Below are 20,416 nucleotides of genomic sequence, written 5' to 3'. Positions count from 1 at the left end.
AAGAAATCTAATCTGGAGTTTTTTCTCTCTACTGTTTTTTGGGTTTGTTTGTTAAATGAAATTTTAATCGAGACCCACCAATATTTGTTTTCTGTTCTGTGATTTCTACTTTGTGAACAAGCCTGAACTTCCCAGAGCAAATTAGCTGCAATATTTATGCCTATGTTCCTGTTTTTTTCCTAAGAAAATTGGTGTTTTACCCACAAAGACAGAATGACAGTGGAGAGCAAGAACATTTATAAATATGTCAATATTTCAGGAAATCTGTGGACACTCTAGCTGAATTCAGAGAAAATAACAGTTTATATTGTGATAAATTAATCTCACAGCAGCACCCAAGCACTCTTTAGAGGGTAGAAAGAGATCAGCAGCTTTGCTTAGCTTCAGCTCCATCGTCTGAACTGGCTTGTCACTTTTAAATTATCTTTCAGATCAATCAGATCCCCTATCTAAACACATTTTTATTTAAGACTTTGCTCAAAAACATGTAACTGTTTATATATGACTAGTAAAACAATCAGAGAAACCATGAAACCTCCCCCAGTTTATCAGTAAATCCACTCAGACGGGCTCATATTATTTTCCATTATGCTCTTCCAAGCATCTATAATTACATCCTGAGATAGTTTGACATCCTCATCCACGTATTACATTCATCTAATAAGATAAGTGGTGATAAAAATGGTGGTTGATGGATTCTTCATGGGTTTGGGCTCAAAATATGCTCAGATGAATGTATAAATATCACCCCACGTTTTGTGATCTACAGATGGAAAAAAGTCTAAGAACAACATTTAAGACGACTATGATCGACTGTTATCCAGTACATTTGCATTTTGTACATATTGAGAAATGGCTAGTCGTCCTTTTACGCCATTTTTGGCTTTTAAACCCAAAAGAACTGATTTTCAAATCTAATTAATGATTTGCGGTATGCTATTCTTCTTCTTGTGCTTCTATAGCTTCATCTTGCGCCACCATATTCCCCTCTTGCTCATTTTCCAACCTCATTCTGTCAGTGGCCCCGCCCGCCAGGCCTGGCCCCGCATATACATCAAAACCGCAGTATAAAGACGTTGTGCAGTCAGCATGGAAGAGCTACTGGCAGAACTATAATGGGGACAGCGATTTATGGTTCACATCCAGTATGCTATTGTGTGGCACATGTGTGGGTATGCATTTGAAGAATGTGCTGCAAGATCTAATAGGTTTTCCCCAGTTTAGACCGAGGATGGAAAAGAGAAATGGAAAGATTCAGCAGCTGAGCATGATTGAAAACTTTAAAAGAAGTGGTCCAACACAAGAAACTTCCACTTTAAGTGTTTAGTACATAACTTTTAGACCTGTTGCCACGTCAAAGCAACTGCACAAAAAGGCATGTTCACCCACCTACAGCGTTTTGCTAAAATAGTAAAAGTTCAGGAGCTGTTTTTTTAACCCAGATTTATAGATCTTAGTTTCGAATTTGTTTTGGTTGTCTGGTTCTTTTTTAGCTCTTCGTTCAGGTGGATTCCTGTTTTGATACATCTCTTTCTGAGTATCATTGTTCCTGTTGAACAGTATCCTGATATACTCTACACCAATTGAACTTGTAATTAAGACTCTCTTAGGTAACTGTATTATCTAATTGTTCCTTTGCAGCCATATGTAAGAAGAACCAGTAGAGCGGTGTAAAGGCAAACATGCTGGAGCGGCTGTACTTGTCTTGATCCCAGTGCTTGACTAGTATCCATTTAATACAGCGTGACATTGTTTATGGAAAGTTAAAGACTGCAGGGACCAAACATCCTTTTGAAAAAGTGCAGAGGACATGTCCTCCTGCCCTCCAAAGTCTGTGTATGTTCTGCTTGGTGTTTGAGCAGTTTTCTGATTTGTGGGTTTCTGTTTCCTTTCATGTCTCCCTGATGCACGTTCAGACTGAAAAGACGTACAAGAGCTGGACGCTTGTGCACTGAGCAAAGTGTAGATAGACTCTGATTGGTGCCCTAACCAATGTTCTTTAACTGAAGGTCCAACTGAGGGACAATGGACGTTCAGTTATCGATCCATTATCGTATAGACCTAACGGACCGATAGCATCTACATCTATGAGGCATATTGTCCCTCTCAGCTGTTTCTACTGTGTTGATGAATCTCACTTTTTTCTTATCCCAATATCCACTGGGTTCTGTCAGTCAATGCTTCAGGTAGCTGGTTTTCAACCCTCGTTTAGTCACAAAAGTTTCAATTTTAATTCTTCTTTGAACTTTTAATAAGTATTATTATTTATTAAATGATCTTAGTTTTAATTCTGCCTACTGGCTTCTTGTCTCCCTGTATTCAACACACCAAAGCCAACAACTAAGTGAGAAAGGAATAAAATAAGATGAATACTAAGCACTCACTGTCAGTCCGTCTCCTACGTTTCCCAGACTTCACTTCATTGCGTGTGTCCTGTATGTTCTGGTAAATTTTGTTTATTGTCTGTACAGCGCAGCATGCCCTGCTGCAAACGTAATTTCAAGGACAATAAAACCTCAAACTAGATTTGGTGCAAGTGCCAGCAGGAGAGTAAGGTGCCTGAAGGTGAAATGTGGAATAATGGAAGCAGTTGAACAGTAAGAGAAAGATGAAGTAATGAAAAGAAACAAACGAAAGAAAAGGCCAAGAAGTGATTTCTGGTGTCGTGAAATGTTACCAAACGATCACAATATGCTGAAATACAAGAAAGTGAAGAAATGATGAGCCTTGCAAAAGGACTACAGAGGAATTCAAATAATTAAATGAACGTAGTTTAACCAACCAAAATGTGTGGCTTCTGTGTTTAAGTATGAAGTGTAAACAGGAAGTGCATGGGCAGAAAGCAGCTGGAGTTGTTCTCTTGTCTGAGATGAGAGGTGAAAGGTCAGTGGTCTTCTACTGAAACATTTAGCATTATCATTCCGACGATGACTGAAAATCTTTAAATAAAACTTGAACTATTTCCACAGAAAATGCGGCGTCTGATTGATAAACAGATTTGATGTGATAAAGAAAGTTATAGAACGTGATTTGTTTTTGTCTTATTTATTATTGAACAAATCTTTTAGCTGCAGTTGGTCAGAATAAAACATATACATATAACGCTCAGTAGATATTATAGATACATTAATAGTAGTTCCTTAAACCCTGACAATGCACATTAATTAACTTGGCTACACACTGCCAGGTTGTTTTTCACCAACAGTCTTTGAGAGATTGATGGATTAAAGAAATAATTAGGAAAAATTCACAACAGATGAGCAACACCTACAGTATTAAAGGAAAACAATAATAAGAAAAAAACTAAACCTCGACTAAAAGGACGGGAGTTTGATGCTTTCAGAAAAAATAGAAACCCTGACCATAAAATTACACTCTCTTATAAATCTAAAATTAATCCCGTGAAAAAGAAAGGCAGAAAATACTCATTACAGGTTCCTAAATACTCAGGTCATCTTAAAAAAGAAAAATATAAACTAATAAATTACTTCTGAACATGAGATATTTATTTACTATTGGTTCCATGAACTGTGGAGGGTGTTTATTTTACATGAAGCCTCATAGGGGCACATTCACATGAATGCATAAAGAAAAGGTCAGAGGTCAAGGCTAAAAACTGTGCACAGCCAAAAACACATCCAAATAAACTCACAGCAACATGGGATTGTGTATTGAATAGATATGTGTTAACTGTTAAAAAGCAGTAAATAATTCACCAAACCCAAGATCTGCTGGAACACAGACCTCCTCCGACAAACAAGCAGGCTTCCCCATAAAAACATGAAGAGCCAGAAAACCCACTCTCAAACAGTCGGGGGGCAGAAAGCCGTGACACACAGGTGCTGATGCAGCTTAATGACCAGAATAATTTAATATAACACTTCAAACTTACACACACACACACTCACACACACACACATCTCACACTTCACCACCCACAGTCAGTAGCTGCCTCAGCTCACATGAAATTTTTAGGGATCACTTTTATTACTCTTTGGCTTTATTCGTGAGCTATAACGGCACGGTGAGTAATACTCCTGTCTGTCTCTGAGCAACCATCCGAGCGGGGGAGTTTACGAGCGTGCATGCAGCAGCCAAAGCGTGCAGAGATATTTGCTGAATGGCAATTACACTGCAGCATGACTGTTGGTTTGAGTCTGAATGTGTGGAGATCCGACAGGAAGAACGGTGTCCTGCAATCAAACAATACAGGAGCAAATGTTGCTTTTCATCTCAGATCAGAGGCTTTGCGGTCTCGATTTTAAGCTTGAAAACAAAGGTGATCTGGTTTGTGGAGCTTCAGACTCTTTTGTCTAACTTACTGGTTTATTGAATAGCTTGAATCTTGCAAAAGATTATTTTCTGAGACAAGCATTTGTGATTGATTTTTCTTATTATTATTATTTTATCGAGTTAATTTCTCTTAATGAACAATGTTCACTTCATCAGTTGTTACTCCCATACAAAGCATATTGCTCTCTTCCACAACAGATGAGGAAAATTAAAGTTAAAAAGGTATTTCAAATGAAAACTCAACAGTAGGTTTTCTAAAAGTTATGTGAATAAAAGTCTTCTGAGCACTGTTGCAAGCAATACTGGGAAAGTTGCAACATATCGCAATAAAAGAATAACTTTAAATGTTGTAATTAAAGCACCCAGATAAAAAAAAACTCCATCTGTCTGCAGAGATCATGAGCAAACGTGTTTCATTAATTAGAAAAAACATTTCTGTTAGGTATGTCTATACCTTACCAGAGGATGGAGAGCTAGCCTTCAGCAGTGACATCCTGAAAACGACATTACAACGTTACAAAAGCAGAGAGGAATCAGGAGTGTTGTTGTGCACAAGGCTGAGGAAGAGGCACACAAGACAGAATAACCTCTTAAAGTAAGAACTATTAAGCTGTCTGAGTATTGAGCTTAATTTATTGTAATAATTGTGCTTAGTGCATTGTTCTGTTGGCATAACAGCATCTCTGCAGTGTGATGCACTGAAGTCCATTAAAGATGTTCTTTTTCCTCTGAAGAGTACCTTCTTCAACTGGGGAGGTAATTATGTGATTTTCTGATGGATTACACTAATTATTCAGTAATGAGTGCTGTGTTTTCTGCTTAAGTGGTAAATAAATAAGGAACAAGAATTTGTTTAAGAAAACTAATATAAAAATAATTTGATCTCTTCCAGGTTTTAAATTATTCAAGTCTAACCTGAAGTGATCTAAACCATGCTAAGGACAAAACCTAAACATTGGTGAAATACTAAGTACACCCCCAGAATTTCTAGATGGTCTTTCATAAATTTTACGGTGATCATCTTGTTGTAGATCTAACATTCCTACATTCAGTCTGGAAGAAAGAATAGCTTAAAACCTTCCATATTTAGGTTTGTTGGTTAAATCAAGCAAGTTCAAAATTCAGAAAAAATTTTTACTTGATTGCATGTATATGCTCTTAGTATTAGGGGGACAAAAACATTTAAAATGCTTAATATTTACAGCAACTTAAGAGAACTAGCAGTAAAAAGATAGATTTCCAAGATAAAACAATTTCTTTCTACGTAATTTATTTCTAATTTATTATATGGGCATAGAGGAAATTTATAAATTAGGCTAACTGAAGTAATTAAGCAGCAGGAATTTGAGCATCTCACAACAGAATGAAGGAACTTCTTTATGTAAAAAATAAACCACATCTATCACTTTGACGATTTAATAAAAGCCCAATGATTAATAACGGCTGAAAAGGTTTCCATACCTCACATTCTGGGTTCAGGAGGAAGAACAATAAAATATGCCTCTAACATTACTATATTATTTATTATTTCCATTTTGCATATTTGTAGTTGAACAAAATGCATGCAGTTGCATTTCGCCCTGTGATGTGTCACAAAGTGCATCAGCATCTTCCAAGCAAATGTTCGATTACTGTGCTCAGCATCCCTCAAGGCGACACATAAAAGCTCCTTTAAGAGCAGCTATTTGATATTGTACATTGCAGCGAACCAAAGAGTATGTTGCTGGGCAAAACAGGATGCAGAACGGTTACAGAGAGGGGAGAAGGTAATTTACTGCTCACTGGAGGACTCTCACTGCTGCAGGGCTGCACCATCAGGACAGTAGGGCTCTTTACTTGGCACCACAAAGCAACTGTGTGGGCTGGGATGTTAAAACTTTACTTTACAAAAAGAAACTCAGTATGCAAGATTTGGTGGCAAAAACTTAGACAATAAGAATATCTAGACACCATTTACTTTTTCTTCTTGGTTATTATCGTCATCGGCAGTGAAGGCCTTGAAACTTCAGTGTTCAGGTTTAATGGAAACAGAGTCAAAGTGAGACAGAGGTGGAAGAACCAATCTGAACATCTGTTATAGTTTCTTCCTCACAAACCAATGGTGGTCAAGCGCAAGTTGAGCTTCCATTGTTTCAGTTACTGTCCAGATACCCAGAATTTTGTCTTATGAAAGAATTCAAGACATTTTATCAGAGAACAGCAACAAACAAACGTATTTTGGGGGGACTTTACTTTGGTCTCATTAATGTGGAAGTGAAATGAATGGAAAATGACATGTGGCTTTCAAAGGTTTGCAAATGTTTTTACTATTTCATTCTGGTACCTGTGAATAAGTTTAATAATAAGTTATTTTAATTCTGAATGACATAATTTATATAATTTATAACTGAATAACATAATTTAAGGAGATAAAAGCAAGAATAACAAGTTTTCTTTTGTAATCTTTGTAAAATTACATTTGTCTGAAGTATTTAGACTGATCAAAAATCCAAACCATCGTATTAAAGTGTTGTGCACCGTGCTACATGTCTGACAAATAACACAAAAAACTCATAGATCAAAGTCACGCTGCAGGGAAAGTCCAGAAAGTCACATTGTTACTCCACCATAAACAGCAAAAGTAGAGAAGTGAAAAGAAAAATTTAAATTGTGAATAATAAAAAACAAATTATCAAATGCCTGCTCCTTGGACAGGGGTGGCAACTTTAAGCAGATATTTGGAATATAGAGAAAGTTTGTCTCAAAGTTTATTTGTTGGTTACTATGACACTTATCTACTTAATTGCTAGTTTGGCCAGCTGCAGATAAACTGTTGATAGCAGCTTCAAATTCACACATTTTCCTAGGAATGAAGGCAACTTGAACCTTTTCAAAGGGAGCAGAAATTAGTTTTTGTGAGTGCAGGGACTGCAGGAAGATATAATCGCTGTCTGACATGTTAAAGCACGCAAACACATTTTCTGGTGTGCTCAAATTAAAATTACTGGCTCTTCTGAAAATATATTGGCTAAGAACTAATAAATCCAATCTTAACCTCAATTTTCAATGTGCTCCTCTGAATTAAATGGTAAAATAACGCTGTTGAGGCAGTGCCTCACTCATTTTGGACATTATTTTAGGAAAACTGCAGGGGAAAGAGAAAGAAAGCTATTGGAGATTAATTAATTAAGATAACTGTGTAATTTAATTTCTCTGAATATCATTTGGGATCTATTTTCTCATTATTTTAAATTTAATAGGTAGCTTAGACTTGAGACAAACAAGTCTGAGTTTGCCTTCTTCCACAGAGAAGCAGGCATACAGAATAATGACCTGAAATGGCTTCATAGCTCTTCTAAGATTTATGTACAAAGTTGCTTTTCTTTCCATCTTGGTGTAAGTAAGTAAGTAACTATATACTCCAAAGCAAAACTCCTGCTTTTATCAATGTGGTCAAACATGCAGATTTAATCAATGCACCTGACTAAATCCTATGGAAACCACAAGGGTATGCGTAATATTCCCCATAAATATCAGTTAATAATCAGTTGATAATGATGCAACTAACTGAGAAAGACTTGGCAAAGTTCAAAGGTGGCTGAAAAAGCAACACAGCAAAGGTTTATGGTGAAAGTTCAACGAACATTTTCTGATAGAAACAGCGATTACATAGCTGATTGAGTCGTCACGCTCCAATGATCGGCTAAAGACGGTTTCTGCGATGAAGTGTCTGTAACAGCTGCAGATGTGACATGATTTGAAGGCCTGTCAGAGCGATCACATCACTGAACTCTCTGACCTTTGAGACTGAGCCTTAAAGAGGCTGCGTGCCCTCCGTCCTGTCTGACAGACAGATGTCTAATCGGCTCAAACGTGATTCACGCTGCCCTCAGGAAATACAAGTCTTCACCATTTATGTGATTTTCACAAATGTACAAATGTTACATTTTTCTGAAAAATTAAATATAAACTGCATAGTCAGATGGACATTACCTTGATTTATTCCATCAAGAATGTTCAGTTATTTATGTAAATAACATTTTAGCTATTTTATTTTCATATTCTATTTGCTCATCTGTTTTAACTTTTTCTCTATCTGGCTACTGTGCAATACAAAAGCTTGAATAATAAGTTTCCACCTACTTTTCTAACATAACTCCTGCGATTGCAGTCATTCTTTATACAATACAATAAAATTAGAGAACCGCAACCATGTTGATACCAAATAATAACATACACTAAACAATGTTTATGAAAAAATGTTGAATACTGAGCAAAAACACAACATGAGAAAAATTTAATATGAATGAAATGTGCAGCAAGAGTAAATAAGAAATAAACAAAATGTGCCAGCATGGTGGTCTATATTCTTTGCCAGTGGCTAACGAGAAGCAAGAAAGCTGATTAGATCAGGTCAGATGTTTGCTTTAGTTAGGACAATTTGTAGTACCTCAGTTTGTGGAGAACCACTCAGAGAGGCAAGATGAGAGCAAACTCTGTGCAGTGGGAGGAGACGGTCAGCAGCGCAGTTTTCATGTTGATCCTCCTGAAGAACATCAAAGAGTCGAGTCGCTTTCTGCCAATAAGTTGCAAGTTTGAAGTAAACACTTCATTCAACCCACAGCAGTAAAATTGTTACAAAAAAAATACTTCAGAGATGACAACATCCACCATAAAGACACCGGCGGAAAGAAAACAACAGCAGTACAACTGATATGATCTGAGAAATTCATGTTTGCAGGAATATTGTTTGTGAGTTGCAGAACTTTTATTGTTTCTTAAAACACTATTTTGATACATAGCATGCACACTCAGCACTGCAGTGTCTGAAATGAGTGTGATATGACAGTGACAAGGCGGTGAGCAGCGCTGCACCCCATGCTGACTAACTGCATCTAGTAGCTTATTTGAGTTAGACATGTTAGACATGTTATACATTGTCTAACATGTTGTATTTATCAATATTCTCCATGTATCCAAGGGAATCCCAGGTCTCGGAAGACCTGTGTAGAGCTGTGATGATGCTAACTAAAATGGGAGAAAGTCAGGAACTGATACAACATGGAGCCAGTTCCTCAAGCAGTTTATTTTATCAGATGGTGATACAGTTTGTAGCCCGTGTCCACGATAACTTAAAGAGGGGGATTAACTAAAAGGAAATTAAACAGCAAAGAGTCACAAAAGTTTAAGGACAAACCCTCCACATTAATGTAAGATGGTAGCAGTAGAAGCACACACTCAAAGAGACTTAAGACCCTCTCCTCAGAGATTACCCCCGCCTGCAAAGAGCCTCTGTAAGTACATGAAGACTTGCTTTTACAAAACTAATTAGTCTCTGCTTGTTTTCTAAAGCGGATCCCGAGTGACTGATTGTTTTCCATTGTCTCTGCTGATACTTACAGGCCTGCAGCATCCAAGGGCATTTTGTAACTTCCTCAAAACAAGATTGGAGCTTCTTCCAAGAGCAAACTAGCCAAATGCCAACAAGGATTTTAATGTTTGCTAAAGCAGCTACAACCCGCTCCTCAGAGCCAGCAACGGCCGCAGATAACCTATTCTTATTGTTTCCTGACGTCTGCTCTCAGCAAACAGGAGCTTTTCAGCTTTTCATCCCTCAAATCTGTCTGCAGGAGCAGCGAGCGCGGAGACAACCTGGCCTCCTCAAGGTCGACCAGCAGCTCCAATTAAACTGAGCACAGACAAGACCATGTTTCTAATGTAATTCAAGAGCTGCAAATGTTTTCGTTCCTCCTAGTGGAGAGCAAGAATCGGGTGAAGCTGAGGTTATTTCAGAGCTTGGTACCCAGCGAGGATTAGAGAAAACTAATGCTGACCTTTAAAAGTCAGAAATATCTTAGTTATGAGTCGGTCAGCTTGTTATTTTATATGCTTCAAGACTCTGATGTCTCACTCTGCGTGATAAGACGTGTTGAAGCCAGCAGGTCAGAAACGTGCAGCAACAAAAATCTGTGAAATATTAGTTTGTTGACATGTTGTTGACATACTGATGAACTCCAACCAGGAATGTTTTATTTCATCTTTGAAACATTGAAAAACTGTTTCTTTGTGCTGTAAAAGAACAGGAGCATCACCAGGAATAATTATTATATCCATTTTCTTTACCATCACAACTCAAAGAGGAAAACAAACATTTTTTCATTCACATGCTCAGAAACCGGCCAGTTTAAACACCAGTAAGTAAACAGACACATCTTCAAATAAAAAGCTCTACGAGTACCAGAGACGAACAAATCTCCTTTTATTAAATCTGATAACAGCTGAAAGGATAAAAACTCACTTTATGCCTGCAGCTGTTTGTGATCAGAGGCTTTTATGATTTTAAAAGCACAATGAATTTGCAAATTACATGACATTTAACCTCAAAATTAACTTTTCATGCCCTTTGTTCACAGTTTAACTTTGTCGCAAATTACTTATTCTTCCTTTTTGTTATTTATTCAGATTTTTAAAGTTTACAAAATAAAGACATCGATTTACCTAAAAAAAAGTTGGTATTACATTTATTGGGATTTATTTAATGTATTTTAAAAAGTAGAACACATTTTATTTTTAAAAAAAATTAAATACAGAAGAGTATTAGGGCCACAGATAAAAAAAATATTTTTCTTACAGAATTCAGACTTTTTTCTAAAAATTTTATTTATTTTATTTTTTCAGAATTCTGATTTTAATCTTCTGAGATCGGGCATCAGAAACCTGAGGGGGAAAAAAGTCTGATTTCTTTTCTCTTGTCAGTGGATCTAATCCTCTTCCAAAAAAAAGAAGTCATTTTATAAAAATAAAATTGAAAAACTCTTACAGATTACATCAGTCGTAGATTGAAACAGTATTGTAAATATATCATAATTAACTCAGGTTAAAATAGATATTAGATACTGGCACCAGTATTCCTCTATAGATATTTATTTCTCTCTTGAAAACAAATCACAACATTTACATTTTAAATTGATGAGTTCATTAGAAAATGTGACTGTCTCATGAAGAATCCAGAAGATTCCTCAGGGTGGCTTATTTCCCACTAATGAATCAAAAGCCTGAGCTGCTTTTTATGTTTTTATCTGATTAGTTATTGAGTCAGCAGTTGCCCTTTCATAGCACAAACAGATGAAATGAAAATCATGACATGCTTTTTTCACCAGTCGTGAAGTCAGAAACTGTCATAGCGTTAAATTCAAATACGACCAAAAGGATCTGGTTACGTCACATTATATATATGATCTAAATTCAGCTTAAAGTAAAACAGTAAGACAACTGTCATTGTTTGATTTCTGTAAATTGAAACACTTTATGCGTCTCTTTATGATGTAGATTCATGTAACTCACTTTAACTTGGAAGACTTTAAGAGGTTTCTGTTTCTAAGAATGCTTACATTTTCATTTTTTTCTGATCTGTAAAGACATGATGAAGATTATGGGCAACCCTGAGCATTCGCTTTATCCAATTCTCATACAATACCAGCATGTCTTCAGTCAGAGGCTTCTTCTGCAAGGATGTAATACAGACCTCTACAGGATGTCTTTCCTGCTCACAGTTCAGAGTTAGAAGAAACTTGTCTGCAGATAAAATTAGGATTCATTATGCGTTATTTTCCCAAAACCTACAGAGCTCTGAGAAGACTTCCCATCTCCGTCAGCAGTTAATCACTTCAGTGTCCAGATGACTGACTAGATTTATTGACCTGGATGTGTTTATATCTGCCCAAAATCAAATTACCAACCTCCCGCTGAGATTTTTAGGATGCTTGTTCCATAAAACCCCTGCAAGTTGAAATTATGCTAATTACCTCAGCTCATCTGCCATCTGGGAAGGACTGAGGAGGGAACGGAGAGGGGACACCGTGATTCCAGCTTGTTGCCAGGGGCAGAAGGAGAAATAAAACAAAGATGGTCTTCCAGATAACTTAATAAAACTCTACGTTTCATCATTTTTCAGGTCAAAATTTTCAGTTTTATGCTCTTGTTGAAGAACATTGATTTCTACTCATCTGCTACCTTGGTAACTGTTTGCATTTTCCAACTATTTCAGGTGTCAATAAGGTCTTTAAAGAGTAGAAAAGATCAACCAGATGCATCTTTTGCTAAGCAGATGGGTAAACGCTGCTCTTCAGTATGAAGCATCCCCGTTTGAGCCTTACAGTCTTCATACTTGTTCCTCCTCTCACGCTGGGATGGCAAACAACACGAGGAAGCTCATCAGGTGATCAAAACGATACAAGATGTTGAGGAAACTGATAAACACACACTGGCCTTGGATCTCTACATGAGAACAGTTTTGGCCACCAGGATGTTTTTTGTTTGTAGCTTCTTACCTGCTTTGTGCTGAAGACTGATACCTACCTGTAGCCAATCTATCAGTTTTATTTGCATAAAACATTTCAGCAACAAGGTAGCTCAAAGTGCTTTACATCATAAAAACACAAAAATCAACAATTGAAACATTACATTTTGCCGATTGTCGTCATTTAAACATCAAAATGTTGGTTTGTGTTTCATTTATCATGGTACAAAATCGATTCTGTAGAGGTGGGCTTTTAGTCTTGGCTTAAAGAAACTCGGTGTTTTGGCTGTTTTACAATTTTCCAGAAGTTTATTCTAGATTTGTGGTGAATAGAAGCTGAATGTTGCTCTCCATGTTTGGTTTTGGTTCTGGCATAAAGGTTAGTTAAGTTTTCTTTCTTGGCTTTTGAAAAGAATCATTTTTACATCCAGAGTAAAATTAGAGACTTTCACTTCTAGAAGAAGATGGTGCAAATATTACAGATCATTTATTTTTAATTCCCTTTTTAATCTGATTCAGATTCTGTTCAGGGAATAATAATTTCACTTGTTTACTTCCCTGTGTGGTTTGTGACGACAAATGTGACTTCTTATGGCTTTCCTTCAACAAGAGCCTTCTTCTTGCTGTCTTCCATAAAAAATATATATTTCATGGTGCTAAACTAAGTTATCCAGTCAACAGATTCTCCTACATGAGTTACGGATCTCTGAAGCTCCCCCAGAGTGACTTGTTGCCTCTAGAGTGGTTCTCTGATAAACACTTTCTGTTTTGAGATGATGGATTGAACAATGCCTTTGGGGATTTCCAAAACATATAATATTGTTTAACAGATAAACTCTTCACAACTTTACCTCTGACCTGATTTTTACAACTTCAACACCAGCAGTCAGACAGAAAAGATCAAAACAATCCTGTTGATTTTATTGTGGTTTTTCCTTTTTTATTCCTTCCACTATTATGGAAGATACATTACATTGCAAAAAAAAACATCCAGTACATCTGCTTTTTATTTTCTTTCATCGTTTGAATTAAATCTTACACACTGATTTCCACTCAAACCCATGCAGCGCTGATTACTTTTAGACCAGAAACTGACCCCACAGGAACATTGAGGAATATTTAGTGTTCACAATACATACACACACACACACCTATACACACACACATGTGCAGGTGAGGCTAAGTGAATACAAAAGGTACAACACACATTAGAAAAACAATGATGTCCTCGCCTGGGATTGCCTGCGATCAGCCCTGATCATTACCTAAGTCCACTGTGACACATTTGTTTTTCAGGTGACTTAAGGCCGTATTGATTCACAGATTATATCAACCTTGAAACGGATGAGCAGCGCGGTCTGCGTGGCAGGTTTAGGAGTTGTTTGTGCAGCTTATCAGGAGTATGGGGAAGGTAAGTTCCTGCTGAAACTCAATACGTTTATTACTAGTTTGTTTTGTTCAACTACGGCAACAAGATGAAGTTCATCTCTAAAATGGGAGAGTTTGTCTGAAGTCTCTCATCAGCTGCTTCTGTGAAGTTTCTCTGATTTACATTTCTAATTTAATCACTTGCATCATATCTTGTGCAACACTTGAACATAATGAATAAAATCAGATTAGGTCTTGGAGCAAAGTTTTAGTCTGATTTTAAAGCCTTTAAATGTTTTTAATTTAGTTTACTAAAGGAGCAGCTACAGAGATGCATAAAGCTCCATCCACTTTATTTCAAAATGTTTGTCTTTCTTTGTTTTGAAGTCTAAAAAGAAAAATAAAATGTTTTTTCTTTAGTAGATATTCATCACACATTACAAGGAGTCTTTTTTCAAAAGATTGTGTAACATGCAGCTGTAAACAAGTTTTATTTAGCTGGGCTGAGAGAAAAATGACCTGCAATACATTACCCATCATGCAGCAGATTTCTTTTAGTTTACATCTAAGTAGAGTCCCATCAAGTGCAAAAGAAAGGGAAAAAACTAGAGTAACTTCATCTATATGTTTTTCAGTTGTGGGGGTAAAAATATCCAATATATTTAACAAATGCAGGGTGAAAAAACAAGGAATTGAACGTTTTTAGCCTAGTTCGCTTTCTCTGTGTGTCTCAGAGCATAGATGTATCAAAAATTTAAACTAGATGTGCATTTTTATGAATTTCAGAGAAAAAAAATTCCCTGAAAAAAATATCTGTTGTTTATATCGGTTAGATTTTCTTACTCAAAGAAAATGGCAGGTGCAGAAATACAGTTTATACTTCTCTTTTACAGCCAAGATTCAATTACGGAAGATTTATCCAGGTACTTTTTTTACAGGAGCTGAAGGTTTATCTTTTTTACAGTGATCCATTTTGCTTTAAATGAAAATATGAACGTTTCAAGCAGAAGCTTCGTGGTGCTGGAGTTTTGTCTCTAATGGGAACCTGATGGTTGGAAAACATGAACCTTTAGGCAGCCGCAGCCTTTTGCGCTGCCTCCCAGGACCGTGATGGGAACATTTAAAGCCCCTCAGAGGACAGTAAACCTTTAACCCTGGCAGTGTTGGAGCCCTGCTCTCCTCTGTGTTATCAGCTGAACAGGATTAGAGGAATTGTAACTCAGCAGATGCTCTGGGAGGTTTCATGTTGCCTTGATTCATGTTTCCTGAACCCAGAGAGCCACACCCAGATGTATGGAGCTACAAAAATAATGCAGATTTTATTTCTGTTGCGCTTTAGCTAATGTGACTGAGCTGTGAAGAACAAAACATTGCTTTGCTTAGGAAATTGAGATTGTTTGATCTCAATTTCAAACATATTTTAGCAATTCATTATGAGTTAAATGTCAAAGATAAACAGTCATGATGTGGGAACAGACATTTGCTTACATTGTAGTTATATGTAACCTTGGTAATATGTTTAATTTCAATTGCTGCAAATATATTTCAGATAATTTTCAAATATTTGAATTCTTAGTGAGCTTGTGTTTTTTTGGTTCCTACCTGTTATTGTTTCTGGGGATCAGATTAGTGTGGAACCTAAAGGCTCCATGTGTTGCAGCTTCTTGCTGTCCTGCTATTTGGATAAAATAAAGAAGTTAATAAGTAGAATAAAGAGCTAGAGGCCTGCCATGATGAAGGCTCTCCTGCCTCTTACACAACACACAGCGGACGGACAACCTTCCTTCACGCTGCTCAGCTTATCTGCAGCTGGCTTATATGGTTCAGTTTATTTCTGACCACCATGCTCATGTGCTGACCTCGTTTTTATATTTCCATTTGGGTCTCAACCACTTCTAAAAGCATCTTAAAAAACACCCAGCCAATAAGTTGATATTCTCTGGTGTCTGGAAAATGAAACGTTTCAAAAGTTCCTCGATTGTTCAGTCATGTTCGAGGGGCATTGCGCCGTTACCTAGCAACCCAAGCGGCACTCCAGGACATTTGGTCAGCTGGTTTTACTGCTGTATGCTCTGTTCAACGGCTGCTGGAAAAGACAAGTGTTTTGTTGTTGACTTACCATTCAGAAACCACTTGCTGCATTCTTGTTTGTTATGCAGGAGGCTCCACTTCTGCTTTCTAAAGATGTGTTTTGTATAATTGTGCGTTTGTTTGCAGCCACATTGAGTTGGGGGGCGTAGCCAGAAGCAGCTCATTTGGATGTAAAGTGACAGAGGCCCTATTCTCATTTTATAAGAACAATTTTGTGCAATATTTTTACAGATATTTCCTAGCCTGTTCAAGGAGTAAGTCCCTTTTATACTGAGTTCTGCTTCACCTGCTATGGCAGGGATGTGTGGATAGTGAGGTCCATTATTTCCTGTAGATATTGTCAAATTGAATTTCGTCACATAATTGAATTATTGCTTGGATATCAGATTTAAAATCTCACTTTTCAAACAGAAGTGCACAAGAACAGAAATCCATGTCATGCAACAGACTCGTTCTCGTACTGCATTCACAGGTTTTGACAGCCTGACCAGATTTGGAAAGCTCATGTCTGTTTCTTGATTACTATTCAGGTGTCAAGTCAAAGGCTGAACTTTCTGTGTCTACAGGCATGGGGGGAGATCAGACGAGAACACACACACATCCAAACACAAAAACAAGACTACCTGGAGGAACCGAGAAAAGAAGCTTCTTTTATTCATTATTCATCCCGGTGGTCTTCAGGGCAACAGGGAGAAGCAAGACAGGAAGTGATGGGTGGAGAGCAGGAGAAGCAAACTAAAAGTAGGAGGTGTTCGGAAGCAGACAGGAAGGATAAAATAGGCAAAGAAAGTAAAATGGTGAAAGGTGAGGTTGAGGAGAAAGACTGATGGTTGTTAGATTTAAAGAAAGTTGCTTGAAGAATGGAGCAAAAGAGCGATATTTAAGTTTTCTGATTGAATATTCTCGTTGGAAATAAAAACAAAATCTTAAAAATTACTGATAAGTGGACTGAGAGCATCTTCTACAAAACAGATTAGCATTTGAATGAACATGGAGGAAACATTCTGCTCCAGGATGTTTGGTGTTTTTATTGTTTCCTTTGTAGTCCAGAGTTGTTTTAATCTTTATTTCCCTTCAGGTAAAGACTTTCTGACAAATACAGGATAAGAGATATGTTGAACAAAAATAGAGTGAAACCTTCAGTTGTTGTCTGAGCTTGAGGCTGATACAGGACAATAGGGCAGGAAATTACTCTCAAAAATTAAATACATGCACAAGAAGACATCCTCAATGGACACAATGCAGAATCACAGAAGTAAATGTGTTGTGATCTGTGTTTTTCTGTGTAGTTATTTGGAGATTTTCTGTGTTTAGTCCTGTTTCCCTGTGAGTCTCTGTCCTGTCCTCCCTGTTGATTGATCCCAGCTGTGTCTAGTTTCCTGATTACCCTCCTCCTGTATTTAAGTCCACCTGTTGTCTTTGTCTCTTGTCGGATCCTCATCTAACGTCATTCATTTGTCGTCTGTTTACTCCCAGTGCTTGCTGTCATTTTGAGTTTGTTTTCGTGGTTCTTTATTAAATCATCATTTTAATTACTACCTGGGTTCACCAGCGTCTTTCTCACCTCCAACCACTGCACATCATGACAAAATGTAATAAAAAATAATTTAAACATCAAGGTAATAAACTGGGGATTAATGATGATGATAACAAAGTAAATGAAACATAATTTGTTTTTTGAAGGTTTTATCTGTTGCACACACTTTAAAAAGTGAATGTAGTTCCTGTATAAGTTGTATTCACTTCATTCTTAATGTTTACAACCACTAAATGGTTTGACACCAGTAGTCCTCCACATATGTTTGAATATTAAAATTTTGTTCATGTGCTGGTACATCTCAGTAAATTAGAATATCCACAAAACTACAATTTCTCAGTAATTCAGTTTAAAAGGTGAACCATATATATTATATGGATTCATTGCACACAGAGTGATATATAGATGCATTTCTCTACCAATGTTTTTCCTTCCACTTAACTTTCCTTCAACATACAACTCTCTGTGAGCAACCAGCTGTTTTGTGGCTTGTCCTCATTGTAGATGTCTTTCTATTTTGAAAACTTTTAAGATATTTTGACTGGCAAGTGAAAAATCCTCAAAACTGCTTCAAATTAATTTTGATAATTGTTTTATAAAGTGCCAAATTTCAGTATCAGGACATTTTTTAAGAACACATTTTCAGTTCTCACTAAAACAGTAACTGCTCTTCTTCTGTCTTATTAAAGATCTAAGCAGTATCTTTACAAGTTTTATTCAGTGTTAAAATATTTTTTGTCTCTGCTTTATTGGTCAAGGAATTTGACTGACTGACTCACTCAAGGCATGCAGACATTAAATACAAATATGCAATAAACTTCAAGAAAAAACCTGAACTAAACTTTAACCATTTTTTTCCCCTAAATAAAACAGCTCCTCTCCAGCCTCGTGGCTAACCCACACAGAGTCAACACATTAATCTCTGCCAGCACACATGTCAGGAACTGATGCCAAAGGACAGGAAGCCTCTTCTTTTTTACTTCTGTCACTCCACATTTAGGATGCTCACCCTCAAACCACCTCCTGGAGGCTGCAGCAATAAACTTGTTTTACATAAGACCTCCTGTCACACACAATCACCAAAAACAGAAAAACTGGACCTCACATGAGGCTCCCTGCTTCCAGAAATGACCTGAGTTTATGCAAAAAGACGCGAAAGGTGTAAAAATCCAACCCAAAAGTAAACCCACAAAATATGGATTCATGTGTTAAAAAATGTTTGGTAGTTCAACTGAGGATCCAAAAGGTACCTACACATGTGAATTTTATTTAACCTATCAGAGAATTGTTGAAGTCTTTAACTTCCTTCAGCCAATCTGCTCAAACTTTTGTTTAACCGTGGGATTATCCTGAAATGTTTTTGCTACACAAAAGTTTAAAATTACCCCATTTTCTTTCTGTTTTCTTCCAGATTTCCTCGTAACCTTTTCAAACGGCTTGATCAATAGTTCAGGCTTTCTAATGGGTTTTCATCCTTACCCTGCTTTATAGTGATTTTCACTCCAGTGCCTGACCATGACAGGATATTGTGTTGTTTGTGTTGATAAAAAAGTGTATTAAACAAAAGGGGAAAATAACTGCAGCAGCTGAAGAATTATTGAAATTCATGTCTTTAAAGATCATCTCTGTTCCAAGTTCTCAGCTGAATAACATTTCATTTTTTCTGATTAATTTGTTTATTATTATCATTATAATGTATTGATTCATCTTAGAAAATGAAAATAACTGTAAATTCCACAGAAAGACGTTCTACTGCTTGGAAGCAAGAGCATGGTAGTGGTTGCATTATGCTGTGGGAAGACTGCAATTCAGATCAGAAGGTAATTACATAAAAATGCTTCAAGTACAACAGCACTAGCAATATTAACACAAAGGAGTTGACAGTATATGGAATACCAAGAGTGACAAATCAACACATAAATAAAAACACAAAGATCCAATAATCATGACACCTGATATTTTCCACATTTTATCAATTACAACCATTTTATTTGCTATCATTGTTGTACATAGTAGAATTTATCAAGCATTATAACATTAAAGGGATCTATTCCTCATCAGCCCATGAGCCTGACATGAATTATGTACCAACCAGTTTTAATGTCACAACAATTCAAATGTATGCTAATTTCTTTGCATGTATTTAGAAAACACACAGTATGTCTGGGATGTGTATTCAGTATCCAGCTGAACTCTGTATGTTCATCCATTTCAGTTTTCTGTGTGATCCTGCCTGTCAAAACACACCTTCACCACAAATAAAACTGTGATTTTACCACTTTCAGCTCCATTAAGCTGAGCTGATGTTTCACCTTGTTGTAACAAATGATATAAACAATGTTACATTTATCAGTAAAGATGACTAGCTGATGTCTAATGATCATGGTTTCTGTTTGAACAGGGACGTAGTCGACTGGTGAACAGAAGTTTCCATTAAAGTTCAGCAGGTTCCTGCTAAACTCATTTGTTTCTTCTCTGGTACAAACCCTTTCTGCCCAGAGTCCTCCTGCTCCACATTTTGATCTTGTGCTAATCCTGCTAGACAAAGATTAGAGATTACCCAGCCACACTCATGTAATTTTGCTGAGTTTCTGTAAAACTGTTCCAGCTCCTTTTTAAACAGCCAAACACAATGAGGAAAGTTTCATTTTGCTCTATTTTCCAGGAGCCATTATTCTGTGCAGCTGTATAAATCAAAGTCAATCTTTCTGCCTCCGTTTGAGCTAAAGAAAGAACGAGTCGGGGTGCGATCTCGCCTTCAGTTGTCTAACGTAACCCTGCAGAGGCGCCTCTGCTTTTCAGTGATCTGCCCATGGCGACTCTTTTCTAACACCGTCTCCTGGTTTAAG

This window comes from Poecilia reticulata, chromosome 10, assembly GCF_904066995.2.
Source record: "Poecilia reticulata chromosome 10, P_reticulata-male-v2, whole genome shotgun sequence".
Lineage (NCBI taxonomy): Eukaryota > Metazoa > Chordata > Actinopteri > Cyprinodontiformes > Poeciliidae > Poecilia > Poecilia reticulata.
Note: the sequence above shows the minus strand (reverse complement) of the source record.